At 42.1% G+C, this 19782-nt stretch overlaps 1 protein-coding gene and 1 non-coding gene across 2 annotated transcripts in view; one reads left to right on the forward strand and one right to left on the reverse strand.

The window, feature by feature from the left end:
* The window catches only part of ANK3 (ankyrin 3), a 678945-nt gene that overhangs the window by 591511 nt on the left and 67652 nt on the right, over window positions 1–19782 (reverse strand). The gene's annotated exons all lie outside the window — the stretch shown is intronic.
* LOC114810906 lies at window positions 5965–6102 on the forward strand. The gene has a single exon (XR_003758596.1). It is a non-coding gene; the product is annotated as a small nucleolar RNA SNORA7 (small nucleolar RNA).

Raw genomic sequence — 19782 nt, forward strand, 5'->3', positions numbered from 1 at the left:
TCCTCACTATTGGCTTCAAAGCTCCCCATCACCTTGCCCCCTCCTACCTCACCTCCCTTCTTTCCTTCTACAGCCCAGCCCACACACTCCGCTCCTCTGGTGCTCACCTCCTCACTGTGCCTCGTTCTCGCCTGTCCCGCCATTGACCCCTGGCGCACATCCTACCTCTGGCCTGGAATGCCTTCCCTCCTTACAACCGACAAACTAGCTCACTTCCCCCCTTCAAAGCCCTACTGAAAGCTCACCTCCTCCAGGAGGTCTTCCCAGACCCTTTTTCTTTTCTCCTCCTCCCCTCCCCATTGCCCCAACTCCCTCCCTCTGCTCTACCCCCTCACCGCCCCACAGCACTCGTGTATATGTACATATTTATTATTCTACTTTATTAATGCGTATATATCTATAATTCTATTTATATTGATGCTATTGGTGCTTGTTCTTTGTTTTGATGTCTGTCTCCCCCCTTCTAAACTGTGAGTCTGTTGCTGGGTAGGGAATGTCTCTGATGCTGAACTGTACTTTCCAAACGCTTAGTACAGTGCTCTGCACTCAATAAATATGATTGAATGAATAAATGACCCAAGCACGAGCCATGTGCTATGTGCCTTTAAATATGATCTAAGAAAGGAGTCTGTTAAAATCAAGGGTATCTTGATAAGTATCTCTGGAGCATTTAATGATGCTGGGAATTAGGTGGATTAATTAATAATCTAAATCAATTTCATCATTGGTTCAATTGAAGGATTAAAGATTGAAATAGCAAATGTTTATCATTTCTATAGCCCAGTCCTATTCCATTTTGTGGAGCACGTACTCATCTATAGAAGCGCTCTACAATGTCAGTAAAAAAATAAAAATAAATTGAAGAATTCTTTTAAAAATATATCATAATTCATCCACTCATCTGATAAATGAATACCTTGCATTTGTTACCAATGCATTTTGACAAACCACTCTGGAAACCCAGGTAATTTAAAAACACATGGCAATTTGGACATACTTTTACAGCATCTCAATTGCCATCTAATATCTTTTCAAAAGAAGATATTCCTGCTATTGTAATGGCACTATCTGCTACTGGAGCCCAGGAGTGTGGGCAATAGAATGATACAATTGCTGTTAATAAGAATAAAAATTATTATTGTGGAACTTAAGTGCCAGGCACTATTCTAAGCACTGGAGTGGATATGAGCACATCAGGTTGGACACAAAGTCCCTGTTCTACATGAGGCTCACAGTCTCAATCCCCATCTTACGGTTGAGACATCTGAGGCACAGAGAAGTGAAGTGACTTCCCCAAGGTCACACAGCAGACAAGTGGCAGAGCCAGGATTAGTAGCCATGACCTTCTGACTCGCAGGCCTGTGCTCTGTTCACTCCACCAAGCTGCTTTCCTAATGGTTGCTCTAATGGTAGCTAATAGATGCTTTTCAAGATACTCCGGTATCTTCTGGGCACCCTGAAATGTGATTAAGTCAGTCAGATCTCAAGTGTTTTTCATATTAAGAGCCTGCAAGTTGGATGATCAAATGTCAGGCTGGAAGGCCTAACCAATCAACCTGAAGCATCACAAAGTATTCACTCCCCATTTAATCAGTGTAAGAGGGAGTGAATGAGCTGGTGCTTTGACCATGCAAATAGAAAATATGGATCTAACAACATCAAAATCAATCCAGTGGGCGAGTTGGTTGGGCTTTTAGCTTCTCTTTTTCCCTTCTGCCAAAGACCAAAGTGAATTTTTTGCTACCCTTTGGCACTTCCTCCAGAGAGTGGACAGGAAGTGTTTGTGGAAGCATATTTGCACCAGGACCCTGATCCTTATCTGACATCCTGGCTCTATTCTATGTCCCCAAGTACCTAGTGCAGTAAATTTGGATGGTGATGCGTAGATTCCTGACAGTAACAGCAACAATTCACCCCAAAACTTTGGATGCATTCCATCAAAGTCACCCTATCCCCATTTCATGACAATGAAGTAAAGGGTCCCTTTTTCCACCCCAGGGTCAACTCCCACACTAGAGAATAAGAAGGGTAGCCTTCACCTCATGTGTACTGTCATTCTGGGTCTCGTGGGTAGAGAGAGAAGGAGGAAAAAAAAACAATTTGTTATTTTTTAGTTCTTCTAGAGTGTCTGATGAATGAGGAGGTTGAAATTATAGGACAAAATCAAGCACTTGTACAGCTAAGCCATTTAATTATTCATGATACAATTATTCAACAGCAGAAAAGAACAATAGAGAGCTAGTTATATTAGGAAATGGTTAGAAAAAGCTTTGAGAAAATGACTTGAAGAAACTGCCCTGAAAGAAGACCCCTACTCTCTTTAATCAGTGACTGTGCTAAAATAGCACTCATTTACAAGTTAGAGTTTTTTAATTGCATTCTGAGTAGTTATCTGCATAAAATTCAAACTGAAAATCACCTCCTGGGAATAACTGCTGAGCAAGAAGCTTTAAAATGGATTTCATGCTAAGTAGTCTAAACACTTAAAAAAAAAAAACCACATAAATTAGTTTCCTCAACTTTGGGTGTGCAATTTATCATTTAGCATGTTAAAAAGTTAAACTTTTTTTAACTAGAAATGAAGTCATGCAGATCCAAATAAAAACAGTCATGTTTTCTGAATAGAAATGTAGTCCATTGGATGGAGAAGCTAATTACAATGCTGAAAAGCTTCATTAATACAGCTAAACAAGTTTTCCAAACTTAGTTATCTCACAATTTCCTTTTAGTACCTAGCAGGTCCACCAAGCCTATGCAATGATCAATTTTGGATTTTTTTTTCAATAGCCTATCAAATTTCCATTATCCAGGGACTGGTTATCAATTAATCAATCAATGCTATTTACTGAATGCTGTGTGCTTGGGAGAGTACAACACAATAGAGTTGGTAGACATCATCCCTACTGTCAAGGATCTTACAATTACAGATAGGTGAAACAGTGAAGACTATGTGCATAAGTGCTGTGGAGGAGAAGGGAGAAACAAAGACGGAAGGAGAATAGGATGGGGAAATAAGAAGTTAATCAGGGAAGGGTGCTTAGAGGAGATTTGACTTTCATAGGGTTTTGAAAATGGGGAAATTGGTTATCTGACATATGACAGGCAGAAGAGAGGATGTGAACAAGGGGTTGACAGTGAGAGAGAAAAGTCAAGACATGGTGAGTAGGTGGTGTTAGAGGAGCAAAGCGTGCAGGCTGTTTTGTGATGGAAGAGGAGTGATGTCCATCTGATTATCCAGTTTGTGGCTCACATTCTTCTCTGCATCCTTCCCGCTGATTACCAGATGACCATTTCATTTTACCCTGACTTCCACTTTAGGAACCGCAAAAAATTCAAAAGGACGAAATGTGCCTGACCATTCCATAGGAGGAATAAGGTGGCTGGGCTCTGCGTCATTGCATTGATTTTCAACTTTCTCACTTCAACCCGAGGAAGGGTCCCCGATCCCCATGTGGTTGTAACTGTGTTCCACGGGTTGGTTGTTATCATGAGAACAGAGTTTTTTGGAACAGTCTTTGTGCTGTTTGGTAAACAGAAAGGATTTCCTGAAGTAGCTGCAGATGTGCTTGCCAAGCCAAGTCCCGCCAGGATGGATTGATACCTCCTGAGAGAAGAGTTCTGTGACCCTGCCTATAAGCATTTGGAAACACCTGGGATATGGCACCTGATCTTTTTCACTTCACAGAAGAAGTGAGGATGTCCTTGATAGAAGAAAGCCCAAAATAAAATGAGGGCAAAGAATCAACTGGAGGGCAGTGAACTCCCAGACAATAACTATCCCTCTGGGATCAGTTAATTTTGAGAATAGGTAGATTAGGTAGACACAATCCCTGCCCTACAGGAATTTACAATCCAGTAGGATTTGCACACATTACATGCTGGGGTGAACACAGGAGAGATGGGGAAACATCCAAAAGAAGTTGCTAACCATCCCACAGATGGGATAACAATAATAATAATGGTATTTGTTAAGCGCTATGTGCCAAGCACTGTTCTTAACAGTGGGGATGGGGACTGGATGGGAACAGGAAAAGAGTTGGATTCCCTAATTCCCTCCCCCAAGATTAGTTTTCTTACTAGTTGGGCATTAAGGGACCCACAAACCCTACTCGTCAAGCCCAAAAATCACTTACCTAGAGGAGAGGAAAAAAATCTGTGCTCCTTTGCACTCTGTAGGCAAAGAACTAACGAGGAAGACACTAGTGTGCTAGCTGGCTCTGGAGGGGGATATGGCTAAGCCCACCTCGGCAGACTGTAAACTCTCTGTGGGTGGAGAACATGTCTAACAATTCTATTGTTCTGTAGTCTCCCAAGCATTTAGCACAGTGTTCTATAAACAGCAAGTGTTCAAATACCATTGATTGATCATGGTTGTAGCAAACATCCCTGAAACTTCACGCCTCATTCCTCACCATCATCAACCACTACAGCATTTATTGAACATCTGAGATACACAAAGCACCATGTCAGGTACTTAAAAAAAAATAAAAATGTATAAAGCCACAGTCCCTATCCTGAGAAGCTCACATTCTAAACAGAAAGGCAGTAGATAAAAAATGACAGAAAAAAATGCTTAAGAGTGAGAAGACAGACAAACTATCAGCTGTGTGACTGTGGGCAAGTCACTTCACTTCTCTGGACCTCAGTGACCTCATCTGTAAAATGGGGATTAACTGTGAGCCTCACGTGGGACAACCTGATTACCCTATATCTACCCCAGCGCTTAGAACAGTGCTCGGCACATAGTAAGCGCTTAACAAATACCAACATTATTAACTAGTGACTAGTAATTCTAAGATACCCACTATCTTTGATTCCTTTCTCTCATTCAACCCACATATTCAATCTGTCACCAAGTCCTGTCAGTTCAACTTTCACATCACTAAATCTGCCCCTTCCTCAACATCTAAATTGTTACCATATTGATCCAAGCAAGTATCCTATCCTGGCTTTATTACTGCATAAGCTTCCTTGCTGACCTCCCTGCCTCCTGTCCTCACTTCGGGCCATACTTCACCCCACTGCCAAGATCATTTTTTCTACAAAAATGTTCAGTCCACATTTCCCCACTCCTCAAAAACCTCCAGTGGTTGCCAATCCATCTCCACATCAAACAGAAATTTCTTACCATAGGCTTTAAAGCACAGCAGCATTACCTTGCCCCCTCCTACCTTACCTCCCTGATTTGCTACTCCAACCCAGCCCGCACGCTTTGCTCCTCTAATGCCAATCTACTCAGTATACCTCGATCTCGTCTATCTTGCCACTGAACTCTAGCCCACTTCCTGCCTCTGGCCTGGAATGCCCTCCCTCCTCATATCCGACAGATGATCACTCTCTCCAACTGCAAAGCCTTATTAAAAGCACATCTTCCCCAAGAGGCATTCCCCAACTAAGTCCTCATTTCCTGTTCTCTCACTTCCTTCTGCATCCCTCTTGCACTAGGATATGCACCTCTTAATCACCCCTCCTGCACCCCCCAACTTATCTACATATCTGTAATTCATACACTCATAATAATGTGCATCTTCCCCTCTAGACTGTAAGGTCATTGTGGGCAGGGAACAGGTCTACCAGCTCTGTTATACTGTACTCTCCCAAGCGCTTAGTACAATGATCTGCACACAGTAAGCATTCGATAAACACAATTGACTGATGGATAAACAGGACCATGACAATGAATCATCAACGCCAGTTACTGAGGTATACCTTTTTGAAATGACCTAAAGAAAAGAGGGGATTACTGAGAAAAAACAAAACCGTTGGAGAGTTGTGATCATTTCTGTTCCAGACCTTAACTGTCCAATTCATTTCTACCTGAAGTTCATTATAAATGGGTTGGGTAATAGATAAGATAGTTAATTCTACTTGCCTTCCCTTACTATCATGCTATTTGGAAAAAAAAATGCATCCTGTTACTACAAAATGCTATACTTTGATTTGGACACAGCTATAGAGCAAGGCCCCCTCTCAGGGTCGCAGCTGGAGAGTTTCCAGTCCTCTATCAGTCTCAGCTACTGGAGGGAGAGTCAAGCAGAGGCATATCCATTCCATTCCTAGCTTGGCCAGTGGCTAGCAAGTGAAAGGCAATCTGCTACAAGTCACAACCCACCCATGCTGGACAGCAGCGGCATGGGAGGGAGTCGACGGCGGAGACTAGAGCTTACAGCACGGAAGGCAGCAATGGTAAACCACTTCTGTACTTTTACCAAGAAAACTCTATGGATACATTAGCAAAATGGTTGCAGATGGAGAGTGGGGTGTTCTGGGAGAGATGTGGCTGTGGTGTCGCTATGGGTCGGAAACAACTCATAAGACAAGACAAAGATCAAAACTAATGGGAGCCAAAGAGAATTGGCAAGAAATGAAATCACCAATTTGAGGTGACATCCTGGTCCATCATAACTTCCAAACATATCCAGACCTGAACAAAAAGAGAGACACCTGTAATGAAGGTCTGGTGGCTGTTTCCTTCCTTAATGATCTGGCTTCAGATCAGTATTCATAAATCAGCTGAGATGTAGGAATGTGGCCAACTTCTCTAACCTCTACAAGAAGGAATATTTTCAATTTCACATTTTTGTTAGGAAAGTTCCATTGTCATATTTTGGTTTTTTAGGGACATTAGACAATGAATTCAAATTCAACTTTGGTCCACTATAACTTCCAGAGCTTCTGCTTTTCTTGTAACCACCAGAGGGTCTCAATCTATTTCAAACACACTAATTGATCGGTCATACTTACTGAGTGCCTCCTGTATGGCATTAATTCTTCTAAAATGTGAACCAATTCACCTAACTTAGTGTCTTATGCCACTCTGATGCATGGCTTCATAATTCCTTAGTTCAACTCAATGAAAATGGTATTTAATAGAAACAATCTTGCCATTTGACAAGTCCCCACTGTCTAATACCAAAAAGTACTACTGCATAGATCAGAGATACATAAATCATATCCTGGAGGCCACATCTGTTCATCCATTTGATTCTATCTATCCCACACTATGTACGGAAGAGAAGCAGCAGGGTACAGCGGATAGAGCCCAGGCCTAGGAGCCAGGTGGTCATGGGTTCTAATCCCAGCTCTGCCACTTTTCTGCTGGGTGACCTTGGATAAGTTGCTTCACTTCGCTGTGCCTCAGTTCACCTAGGGATTGAGACTGAGAGTCCCATGTGGGACAGGGACCCAAATTGCTTATATCCATCCCAGTGCCTGGCATATAGTAATTGCTTAACAAATACCACAATTATTATTATTACTACAGCAAAACTAAAGGCATTCAAAGCATATGTGATTCCTGCCCATGCACTATAGTGCCCTTCATGCATTAATAATACACTTCATAAATGAAGTACAAAGCACAATAGTGCTTTAAAATGTTATCGTTAGTATTTCTTACCCTGCTGCCCAACACAGGAATACTAGTCTGGGAGCCAGGTTTACCTCAGCTCAAGTGCTTTCTGGCTTTCACTCTTCCCCAACCCCACAATTCCTGAAACAGTCTAACTTGACTAGAGAGTAAAAGACAACCTTAACGGCCATTTGTTCTTTACTTGGTCATAGAAAATGAGAGCTCTTTAGCATATTAGCCAAAGGGGTCCTTTTGTGAATAAGATGTGAAAGATAACACTTTGAAAATTAAATATTTAATAAACACCCATAAAAATCTAATTGATGATCTTTTATTAGCACACATTCACATTCCTTCATTCAATCATATTTACTGAGTGCTTACTGTGTGCAGAGCACCGTACTAAGCTCTTGGAAAATATAATTCAGCAATAAAGAGAGACAATCACTGCCCACAACGAGCTCACAGTCTTGGGGGGGCGAGGGGAGGGGGGCCGGGGAAGGCAGGAGATAGACATCAAAACAAGTAAAAAGGTATCAATATGTCCCTGAGGAACTGCAGGAAAGACTAGCTAGCTGGTAAAACTGGAATTTTTTTTTTAATCAAGAATGTATGTTGCTGTTGTGTCCAAGCTGACTGACTTGCATCTACCCTAGCACAAAGAATAGTGTTTGACACATTGTAAGCACTTAAGTACAATAATAATAATGACCACATTTATAGGGTTTCTTTAATCACACTGAAGACCAGCATGACCTAGTGGATAGTCCATGGGCAAAGACCTGGGTTCTAATCCCAACCCTGCCACATTTCTGCTGTGTGGCCTTGGGCAAGTCACTTAGCTTCTCTGTGCCTCAATTGGCTCATCTGTAAAACAGGGAGCTTACAACAAAATACAAATGATTGATTAAACCCCATTTTACAGATGAGGGAAATGAGGCACAGAGAAGTTAAGTGACTTGCCCAGACAAGTGACAGGGCCGGGATTAGAACACAGTCTTCTGACTCCCAGGCCCAAGCTCTTTGCACTGCTTCCCATTTTTTGTGGATTCAACTGAGAATGCTAAGTGGGAAGTCCCTATGTCAAGCTTATTAGCATGCACAAAAGGTGCCAAATTTGTGTGGAAATGATACAAATGGATTTTAATAGACTAAATGCCATAACTGTGGTACTGTTATATTACGTGTGTGAAGAAGCCGTCAGCTTATTAAACCTAAATAAGAGGCTTTTTTAGATGAAGGAATTACCTTTGCCAAAAGTGTGCTCTGCAATGACCATACACTTAGGAGAACTGTGGCATTCTGATCATTTTAAAAAGAATGGTACAAAAAACAGAGAGGATCAAAACACAAATGCCAAAAGAATTAATTACATAATGTTGTTTAGCCTAGAAATCAGCAAGAGAAGGATTAACTTAACTGTTTCCTAATAGTCAGTTCTCCTTCAACTCAGGGTAACTTCTTGACAATACCTTCATCAAGAAAAATACATGTTCTATTATGCAACTTGGTACAAGGATGGAAACACCCATATCTTCTGACGCTGCATCGTATTCTAGAAGGAGAGATGTACGTGGCCCAAAGAATAGTCCTTGATTCTCTATCAGCATTCGATCACAAATGCTAAGTGAAAATCTGCCTAATGGAAGAGTTAAGTGTATAGGAAAGGACACTGACTGGTTGTTCTTCATGTCCACTGAGAACAAAACAATCCAAGCTGGAGAGTGTTTGGTGGTTCAAAGAAAAAACTTGGCTACCAATGTATAAACAGGACACTAAAGGAGGTCTGGAGATGTTCAAGAAAAGAACAGGAAAGAATCCATCTTGGATTATTCAGATACTCACCCACCTGGAGGCTGGGGTCTGGACCCAATGACCTTAAAGATCCCTTCAGCTCTACAACTATTTTGCCAAAAGGAATGTCACTTGGTACAGAATTCAGTGAAGTTATCGAAGAAAACATCTATTGTTTCCCCATTACCCATGTGATCTGTTTGAGAAGGAAATCTAATGAGTCTGAGCAACCTTTGCAAGTAGAGATTTGAACTGACTGTTCTATATTTATCCTTCCCACCTTTTTCCTTTGACAAAGAAAGCCATGCCATTTGAAATTTTCCAATCCTGAGGAACTTTTCCATGAATTCTCAAAAATAATGACTAGTAGCTTCGCCATAACATCCACTGATGGCTTAATTACTTTTCAGGGTACATCATAAAGCTCTGATGAATTTATTGGATCTCTTTAGGTACTCTTTAATGACTGATTTTCCTACCTGAGTTTGTTTGGTCATGAAGAGGCATTTGCTCTGATTTACTCATCACTGTTGCTCTTTATTCCAAGACAGAAGTGAAAAAAAAACTGTTGAATGGATCCCTACTTCTTCAGCCAACAGTGTTACCGCATTTGGCTGTTGGAAACACCAACACTTTTTTTAGATTGCAATATGAGTAGGGGACATCTACCAACTCTGTTGCATTGCACTCTCCCTAGCGCTTAGTACAGCCCTCCACCCACAGTAAGAGCTCAATAAATACCACCACTGATTCTTTTTTGGGTCTCTTCTTTCCAGCTTTAGCTTTTTAAAAAAATCTCAACTCTATTCCATGACTGTAGAGGTTTTTTTTGGGTTTTTTTGTATTGCTCTTCAGAGATCTGACCCTACTGTCTCTTCATGTGAGCTTGCTATTAAACTTCAGGTTTCTAGTTGGATCTGATTTCACCTTGCTTGGCATCCGGTTAGTCTTTATGTCCTTTCTATGAACCGATACAGTTTGTTCTTCATTCACTTTCTTCTCTTTGTTTGGAGGACTCTTAGCATGATGTGACTCATTCTTGATTATCTTCTTTCATCTTAACTCAGATACACTCTGCTTCTGGTTTTCTTCTGTTCAATCAATCAACCAGTCAGTCAATAATATTTATTGAGTCCCTGCGTGCAAATCCCGGTATTAAGTTGATGGGTGAGCACAATAAATAGAATAGACATGATCCCATCCCACAGATCCCTTACAGACTAATGGAAAAGACAGACACTAAAATAAATATATCCACAGGTACAAGGAACTGAGAGGGGATGAGTAACCCAAGTATTTAGGAAAGAAGGAAGTGGGAGTTTGTTTTGTTCTCTGTCTCCCCCCTTCTAGACTGTGAGCCCGTTGCTGAATAGGGATTGTCTCTATCTGTTGCCCAATTATACTTTCCAAGCGCTTAGTACAGTGCTCTGCACACAGTAAGCACTCAAATACGATTCAATGAATGAATGAACGAATGAATGAATGAGATATTAATCCGAGAAGGCCTCCTGGAAGAGATAGGCTTTTAGAAGGGCTTGGAAGACGGGGAGAGCAGTGTTTTGTCAGAGGTGAAGGAGAAGGGAATTCCAGCCAGAAGTTAGTACATGAGAAAAAGGTTGATGGGGGGGGGGAGATGAAAGTGAGGAGTAGTAAGGAGCTCCCAGTTCCTGCACTCTGAGCACATATGACAATCCCTATGAGAAGGGTATGGCCTCATGGTTAGAGCACAGGCCTGGGAATCAGATGGACCTGAGTTCCAATCCTGGCTCTGCTACTTGTCGGCTGTCTGACCATGGCCAAGTCACTTAACTTCTCTGTGCCTTGGAGATTAAGACTGTGAGCCCCAAGTGGGACATGGACTGTGTCTCACCTGATTACCCCGAATCTCCCCCACCACTTAGTGCCTGGTACACAGTAAGTGCTTAGCAAATTAAAAAAAACACACAGATATATAATGCAATACCACTTTTCTTCCCTTTCAACCATTTGTCACCTGATAGACTCCTATTCCAGCACATGGTCAAGTGCTGTCCACGCCTGCATTACTGCCTAGTGGAAAGAGCAGAGACTTAGGAGTCAAAGGACCTGGGTTTCAAACCAGGCTCTGACACTTGTCTGCTTTGTGACCTTGGGGAAGTCTCAACCTCTCTTTGTGTTAGTTTCCTCTTTTATAAACTGAGGTTTCAAAACTAGTTCTCCCTTTTACTTAGACTGTGAGACCTATACGTGACAGGGAAGCAGTGAGCCCTAAAGGTAAGAATATAGGCCTGGGAGTCGGAGGATCTTGATTCTAATCCTGATTCTGCCACTTGTCTATGTGACCTAAGATAAGTCTCTTACCTTTTCTGTGCCAGAGTTATCTCATTTATGAAATGGGTATTATAAATCCTCCTCCCTCTGATTTAGACTACTAGCCCCACGTGGTAGAGGGATCATGTCCAATATGATTATCTTGTATCTACCCCAAGCACTTAGTAAAGTACATGGAATACCATCAGCGCTCAACAATTTCCAGTGGGGCTGTGGGGGGAGGGGGAGCGCGGAAGGATTGGATTTATGTAGGACTGGACTAATGCAGGGACTAAGAGGGCTCCTGCAGGGGTCCTCAGGCTTGGGTAGCATCACATGATATCCAAAATTGCACCTCTTACCTTACCAACATAGTCATTGCTTGGGGCATTATAAAGAATAAATATAGAAGCAGTGTGGCTTAGTGGCAAGAGCACAGGCTTGGAAGTCAGAGAATGTGGGTTCTAATCCCGGCCCTACCAATAGTCTGCTGTATGACCCTGGACAAGTCACTTAACTTCTCTGTGCCTGAGTTACCTCATCTGTAAAACGGGGATCAAGTCTGTGAACCACACATGGGACAAACTGATTACCTTATATCTACCCCAGCGCTTAGAACACTGCTTGGCACAAAGTAAGCGCTTAACAGATCCCATTATTATATCTCCCAACTCAAGAACCTCCAGTGGTTGCCTCCACATCAGAGAAACACTTTACCAATGATTTTAAAGCACTCAGTCACCTTGACCCCTATCTTACCTCAATCATTTCCTACTACAACCCAGACTATAATAATAATAATGTTGGTATTTGTTAAGCACTTACTATGTGCAGAGCACTGTTCTAAGCGCTGGGGTAGATACAGGGTAATCAAGTTGTCCCACGTGAGGCTCACAGTCTAAATCCCCATTTTACAGATGAGGTGACAGGCACAGAGAAGTTCTGTGACTTGCCCACAGTCACACACCTGACAAATGGCAAAGCCAAAATTCGAACCCATGACCTCTGACTCCCATGCCCGTGCTCTTTCCACTGAACCACACTGCTTCTCACTTTGCTCCTCCAATGCCCACCTAGTCTCTGTACCTCAGTGCCATCTACCTCACCACCCATCCCTTGCCCACATCCCCTCTCTCTTCTGGAACTCCCTCTCCCTTGATATACAACAGACCACCACCCTCCCTATCTTCAAAGCCTTATCAAAATCACATCTCCGCCAAGAATCCTTCCCCTACTATGCCCTCATTTCCCCTACTCTGTCTCCCTTCTGTGTTGCCTTGGCACTGGGATTTATGGCATAGTGGATAGAGCACGGGCCTGGGAGTCAGAAGATCATGGGTTCTAATCCCAGTTCCACCACTTGTCTGTTGGGGAACCTTAGGCAAGTCACTTAACTTCTCTGGGCCTCAGTTACCTCATCTGTCAAATGGGGATTAAGACTGTGAGCCTCACGTGGGACAATCTGATTACCCTGTATCTACCCCAGCGCTCAGAACAGTGCTCTGCACATAGTAAGCGCTTAACAATTATTAATATCACAATTATTTCTTCATCCTCCATTCAACATTTAAATATCAGTAATTTATTTTTAAATTTGCCTCCTTCTCGAGACTGTAAACTTTTTGTGGGCAGGGAGGGTGTCTACCCACTCCATGTATCAATCAGTCAATGGCATTTATTGAACGCTTACGGTATGCACAGCACTATACTACTTGGAAGATTATAATACAACAGAGTCACTTAGTACAGTGACTCTATTTATTGCCATTGTTCTTGTCTGTCTGTCTCCCCCGATTAGACTGTAAGCCCGCCAAAGGACAGGGACTGTCTCTATCTGTTGCCGATTTGTACATTCCAAGAGCTTAGTACAGTGCTCCGCACATAGTAAGCACTCAATAAATACTATTGAATGAATGAATGAATACAGTGGTCTGCACAGAGTGCTCGATTTATTTATTTTACAGTATTTAAGTGCTTACTATGTGCCAGGCCCTATTCTAAGGACTGAGATAGATACACGATAATCAGGTTGGACATAGTCCCTCTCCCAAATGGAGCTCAGAGTCTTAATCCCCATTTTACAGATGAGGGAACTGAGGCACAGTGAAGTTAAGTAGTAATAACGATGGTATTTATTAAGCACTTACTATGTGCCAAGCACTGTTCTAAGCACTGGGGTAGATACAAGGTAATCAGGTTGTCCCATGGGGGGGCTCACAATCTTCATCCCCATTTTACAGAAAAGTTCACTGAGGCACAGAGAAGTTGTGACTTGCCAAAGTCACACAGTGGACAAGTGGCAGAGCCGAGATTTAAAACCCGTGACCTCTGACTCCCCAGTCCCGTGCTCTATCCATTAGGCCATGCTGCTTCTTGACTGATTGACATATTTGGCTCTTAAAGGGGATGTTGCCCCTTTAATTGTGAGGAATGAGCAGCGAGACAGGGGAGCTCCAAGGGCTTGCAGTTCTGAGAGAAGTGCTTAAAAAAAAACCCACAAGGCCATGGATACCTCTTCTTCCTTTTTCAAATAGGTTAAACACCTTTCTGCCCACTGGCTTCTCATCTCAGAGCCTGAGGGGTGGAATCTCCTTGATCTCTTGGTTGGAAGGAATAGAGAAAGAGGAAAGTGGGTTTGGCTTTCCAATCATGCTCCAAATAGATCCCTGGACATGCAGGGCAGTCCTCTTTCATTTCCTTTCATGCTGCTTCCTGGAAAAAAGCCATTTGGTTCCTCAAGATCCCAGCAAGCTTAGTTCTCTAAATCAGGCTTGCCCCACTTTCTCCTGCTTCTAGGGTCAGCCTCATATTGTCAATCAATATTTGGCTCTTCAGTTCTTCTCAGAGTAATTTGGATGAACCAGCAGCAAGTCATATGACCTCCTCTTCTGTGAAATGGTGAATTATGACCCCACCGATCTGCTTTTAGCACCTTTGCTGCTGTCCAACTGAAGATGGCGGAGGCATCCTTAAATAACCCACCAGGATCCTAGCCTGCTGGACCATCTTATTGGCTGGCTCCCAGAATTTCCAACATCAAGGACAAAGACTGTCCTAACATCATGCTTTTTCCCATTTTGGGGGGACAGAACTTCCCCAGATTTTAGCCCGGATATTCATTCATTCATTCATTCACCTTTATTGAGCACTTACTGTGTGCAAAGTACTGTACTAAGTGCTTGGGAGGGTACCATACAAGAACACATACCCTGCCCACAATGAGCTCAGAGTTTAGAGGGGAAGAGAGATGTTAATATAAATAAAATAAAAAACAGATATAAACATATGTTCTGTGGGGCTGGGAGGCAGGATGAATGAAGGGAGCAAGTCAGGGAGATGCACAAGGGAGTGCCAGAGCAGGAGAGTAGGCTTTAGTCAGGGAAGGTTTCTTAAAGGAGATGTTCCTTCAGTAAGGCTTGGATGTGGAGGAGATCAATTATCTGCCTGATATGAGGAAGTAGGGTGTTCCAGGCCAGAGTCAGGATGTGGATGAGAGGTCAGAGGCAAGATAGAGGAGATGGAGGCATAGTGAGAAGGTCAGCATTAGAGAAATGAAGTATGCGAGCTGCATTTTAGTAGGAGAGTAGTGAAGTGAGATAGGAGGGAGCAAGGTGATCAAGTGCTTTAAAGCCAATGAATATCTAACCCAATACATAGCTTTAGTAAATAACAAATGCATGCCTTAACTCTGCCCTCTCCTCTGCCCAGCAAATTTATTTCTCCACCTTTAGTGACACCCATGCCCATTGCCCTTGCCAGTTATCCAGACACATAACTCCCTCCTCAAACCCCATCCCCCAGCCTTCCCTTGCCCCTAATAACCTGACCACCTACTTTATTAAGAAAATTGAGACTAGCAGGCGTGCTCTCCCTAAAATCTCCCCTGCCCCTCCTTTAACTCTTCCATCTTTCCCAGCACTCTCTCTAAAGGAGATCTGCCTTCTCTCAAAACCCACCCCCTCCACCCGAGCATCCGACCCCATTCCTTCACACTTCCCCCCTCCCTTCTTCTCTAACAGCCACCTTCAACTGTTCGCTCTCCAGTGGCTTTGGAGAAGCAACGTGGCTTAGTGGATAGAGCACGGGCCTGGGAGTCAGAAGGTCAAGGGTTCTAATCTTGGCTCCACCACGTCTGCTATGTGAACTTGAGCAAGTCATTTCACTTCACTGGGCCTCAGTTACCTAATCTGTAAAATGGGGATTAAGAGTGTGAACCCTATATGGGACAGGGACTGTGTCCAACCTGATTAACTTGTATTTACTCCAGCACTTAGAACAGTCCTTGGCACATAGCAAGGGCTTAAGTACCATGATTATTATTATGATTCCTCACTGCTTTTAAACATGTCCATATCTCCCCATCCTAAAAAAAACCCTCTAGTGACCCCTCCAGCTATTGCTCCGACTCCCTCCTTCCATTCCTCTCCAAACTCCTTGAGCAAGTTGTCTACACCCACTATCTCAAATTCCTCTCCTCTAATTCTCTCCTGACCCACCTTAATCTAAATTTCACCTCCTTCATTCCACCGAAACCACCCTCTCAAAGGTCACCATTGATCTCTTTGCCATATCCAATGGCCTCTACTCCATCCTAATCCTCCTCAACCTCTCTGCTGCCTTTGACACTATGGACCACCCCCTTCTCTTGGAAATATTATCCAACTTTGGCTTCACTGACACTGTCCTCTCCTGATTGTCCTCTTATCTCTCTGGCCGCTCATTCTTAATCTTTTTCACGGGTTCCTCGTCTGCCTCCCGTCCCCTAACTGTGGGTGTCCCTCCAGGTTCAGTTCTGGGTCCCCAACTATTCTCCAACTACACCCACTCCCTTGAGGAACTCATTCACTCACATGGCTTCAACTATCACCTCTATGCAGATGATACCAAATCGATATCTCCAGTCCTGATCTCTCTCCCTCTTGTAGTCTCATATTTCCCCCTGCCTTCAAGACAAGTATACTTGGATTTCCTCCCATCACTTCAAACTTAATATGGCTAAAACAGAACATTTTTCCACCCAAATCCTGTCCTCCCGCTGAGCTTCCCATCACTGTAGATGGCACCACCATTCTTCCTGTCTCACAAGCCCGTAATCTTGGTGTTATCCTTGACTCATCTTTCTCATTCAACCCACATATTCAATCCGTCACTAAATCCTGTCAGTTCCACTTTCACATCATTTCTCCATCCAAACTGCTACAACGTTAATACAATCACTTATCCTATCACCTGGAATGATAACCTTCTTACTGTACCTAGATCTCATCTATCTCACTGCCATCCCCTTGCTCACATACTGCCTGTGGACTGGAAAGCTCTCCCTCCTCAAATCCGACAATTACTTTCCCCCCAACTTTCAAAGCCTTATTGAATGCACAACTCCTTCAAGGGGTCTTCCTTGACTAAGCCCTATTTTCCTCTTCTCCCAATCCCTTCTGCATCACCCTGCCTTGCTCCCTTTATCATTCCCCCCTCCTAGCCCCTCAGCATTTATCTGTAATTTATTTACTGATGTTAATGTTGGTCTCCCTCTCTAGACTGCAAGCTCATCATGGACAGAGAATGTGTCTGTTATATTATATTCTCCCAAGTGCTTAGTACAGTACTCTGCACACTAAGTGCTCAACAAATACGACTGAATTGAATGATCATTTCCAAAGCACAGGGCTTAGGCCATCAGGAAGTCATCCCTGATAACTGTGGTTCTTAAAAAAAAAATGTGGGTGGCGTGGGGTCAAATTTATAAATTCAGTATCACTTTCACTTCATTTAAAAACCCTGAGAGGGATCCAATTATAATGTGCCATATCTTACAAGTATCTAAGAGATCTATGGTGAAAAATTAGAGATTCTAACAAATGTGAGAAAAGTATAAAAGGCCACATCATTTTTTTCCTGTGTTTTTTACGTCAAAATCCTCTGCAGTTGGTGGTTTCCAGAGGTTTTTTCTTCTAAGAGGACTTACCATTCCAATAAAACTGGTTTGTACGACTGGGTTTCTTTCCCTTAGGAGAAGCTCCTGTGAGTGGTGAGTCACCAGGTGATTTCCTTTCTTTATTTTTGGCTTCAGTGCCCAAAGCAAAAATCATTTCTTTCTCTCTCTCTCTCTCTCTCTCTGAAGATAGCCTCAGCAAGAGGTTAAGAACCACACAAAGCATCAAGAATGGATGGTTTATGTACACATTTATCACATGGAAAACATCTGATGCTATGCAAATCTACAGCTTCTTCAGGAGTCAAGTTAAGCGGCCGAAGGACAGTATATTATCCTGGAAGCTTTGTTATCGCTTTCATTACTTAAATAGAAGGCTTCAGGTAGCATATTCATAACATTGATTGCATATTAAAATATCAATTGAGTTTCATTACTGGACCCAATGACATTTCAAACATATCCTGACAAATCTCCTGTAAGCTGATGCTGAAGATGCATAATGGTGGGCTGTTGTCATGGTAACAGAGAACTACACGTTTTCTATGGCAACCAGGCCTCCACAGAATACTAATAAGTGTCAGTGATAACAGAGAAAGTTAAAGAGGTGATGGTAACCAGAGATTTCATATACTGCTCTGACCAAATTTTAAAGACTCACTCTGACATTTTCTAAATAAATCTGGGTGGCAAAATATACTAAAGGAAATTTATTTTTGAAGTCTTTCCTCAGAAATGTCACATGTATAAGTGGGAAAAAAAAAGGATCCAACCAATAACCAATATAATGTTACAGAGATAAATTCAGAATAAAAATTTCTACATGATGCTTTTTTTCTCAACTGTCTTATTGATAATGTCTTTCAATACACTATTACATTTAAACAGCACATATTAAAAGAAAAGAATGGTGCAGATATCTTTAAAGATAATGTATATATTTTGCCTGTGTTCTACATCATTTTACCAAACATTTTTCCACTGTTCTATCATCAACTATAAGAATTTGGACTTTCACCCAAGTTACATGCATTTGAAATTACAATAAGAATTTTGAGATAGAACAAAGGAGCTGTCGTGAATTTTAAATGTCAACTTGAACATTTTGCTATCATTTTTCTATGTTCCTATTCAAGTAGCTTTCAGGATTTGAATTTTGGGAAAACATGCATCAGGATGGAAGAAAAAAGTATAAAACAAGCAAGTCAACCTTCTAGGGACTTGAACATGTCCATCTCCATCCTTTTAAGTTAAAAATTAGGATTTGCTTTTTTTTTTTTTGTTAAGAATATCTGACAAAATCCTTGCCTACAAGACTTACAGCTTCTATTTCCCCATAAAAGCCCAGCGATCAAGGTAAGGGCAATGGCAATCAAACCAAGGTTTCCCAGGTAACCTGAAAGAAGATTATCGCCTGTAGGCAACTGAAAATAGATACATAATGGCTTACGTATTAAAATATGTCCCCAAAATAATCAAGTCAATCATTCCAGAGTAATGCCTACTTCATTAGATATTCCTAAATGGCACAACCTAATGTTACTCTTAGTTCTAAGTGCTTTTCCTAGATCATTTTTGGAATTCCCGAGTCTCCCTAGTTCTGTGTCAACCTTATCCTTATCCAGCAGTCAGTCACTAATTACTCTTCCTACCTCAGCTATCCAGATTTCAAATCTACAAGCACCCACTGTGAGTTAATCCTGTTACTTCTTTGCCACTCTAGTAACTGGTATTTGTAGAGCACTTACCATGTGTCGAGTACTGTACTAAGCACCAGGGTATATACAACATAATCAGGTTGGACACAGTCCCCAGCCCTCATGGAAGGGGGAAGGAGAGAGGGATTTAATCGCCATTTTACAGAGGAGGAAACTGAGGCCCAGAGAAGTTAAGTGACTTGCTCTCAGGCACACAGCAGGTAATTGGCAGAGCCGGGATTACTATCCAGGTTCTGTGACTTCCAGGTCCGTGATCTTTCCACTGGGAGTACTGATTTAAACTCAAAATGGACAGTATTTCTCCACTGACTCTATTGTACTCTCCAAAACGCTTAGTAAGCACACAGTAAATGCCACTGATAGACTGTTTGAATACAGTGCTCTAATTATTGAAGGCTATGAGTAGGACAGGAAAAAATATAGTATTTTTTTTTCTGGAGAAATTTTGTCTGGGATTTTGTTTGCCGATAAACCCTTAGGAATAGAGCATCCTTGAGTGACACTTCAAAAAGGTTGAAAAATGGAATACTTCATCAATTTCTATCGCTCTCCCACTCTTAGAATTCTTCTTAGATCCACATAGATGAAGGAGAGGGAAATGGAGTTATGTTACTTCATTCATTCAGTCGTATTTACTGAGGGTTTACTGGGTGCAGAACACTGTACTAAGGGCTTGGAAAGTACAATTTGGGAACAGA

This window comes from Ornithorhynchus anatinus, chromosome 3, assembly GCF_004115215.2.
Source record: "Ornithorhynchus anatinus isolate Pmale09 chromosome 3, mOrnAna1.pri.v4, whole genome shotgun sequence".
Taxonomy (NCBI): domain Eukaryota; kingdom Metazoa; phylum Chordata; class Mammalia; order Monotremata; family Ornithorhynchidae; genus Ornithorhynchus; species Ornithorhynchus anatinus.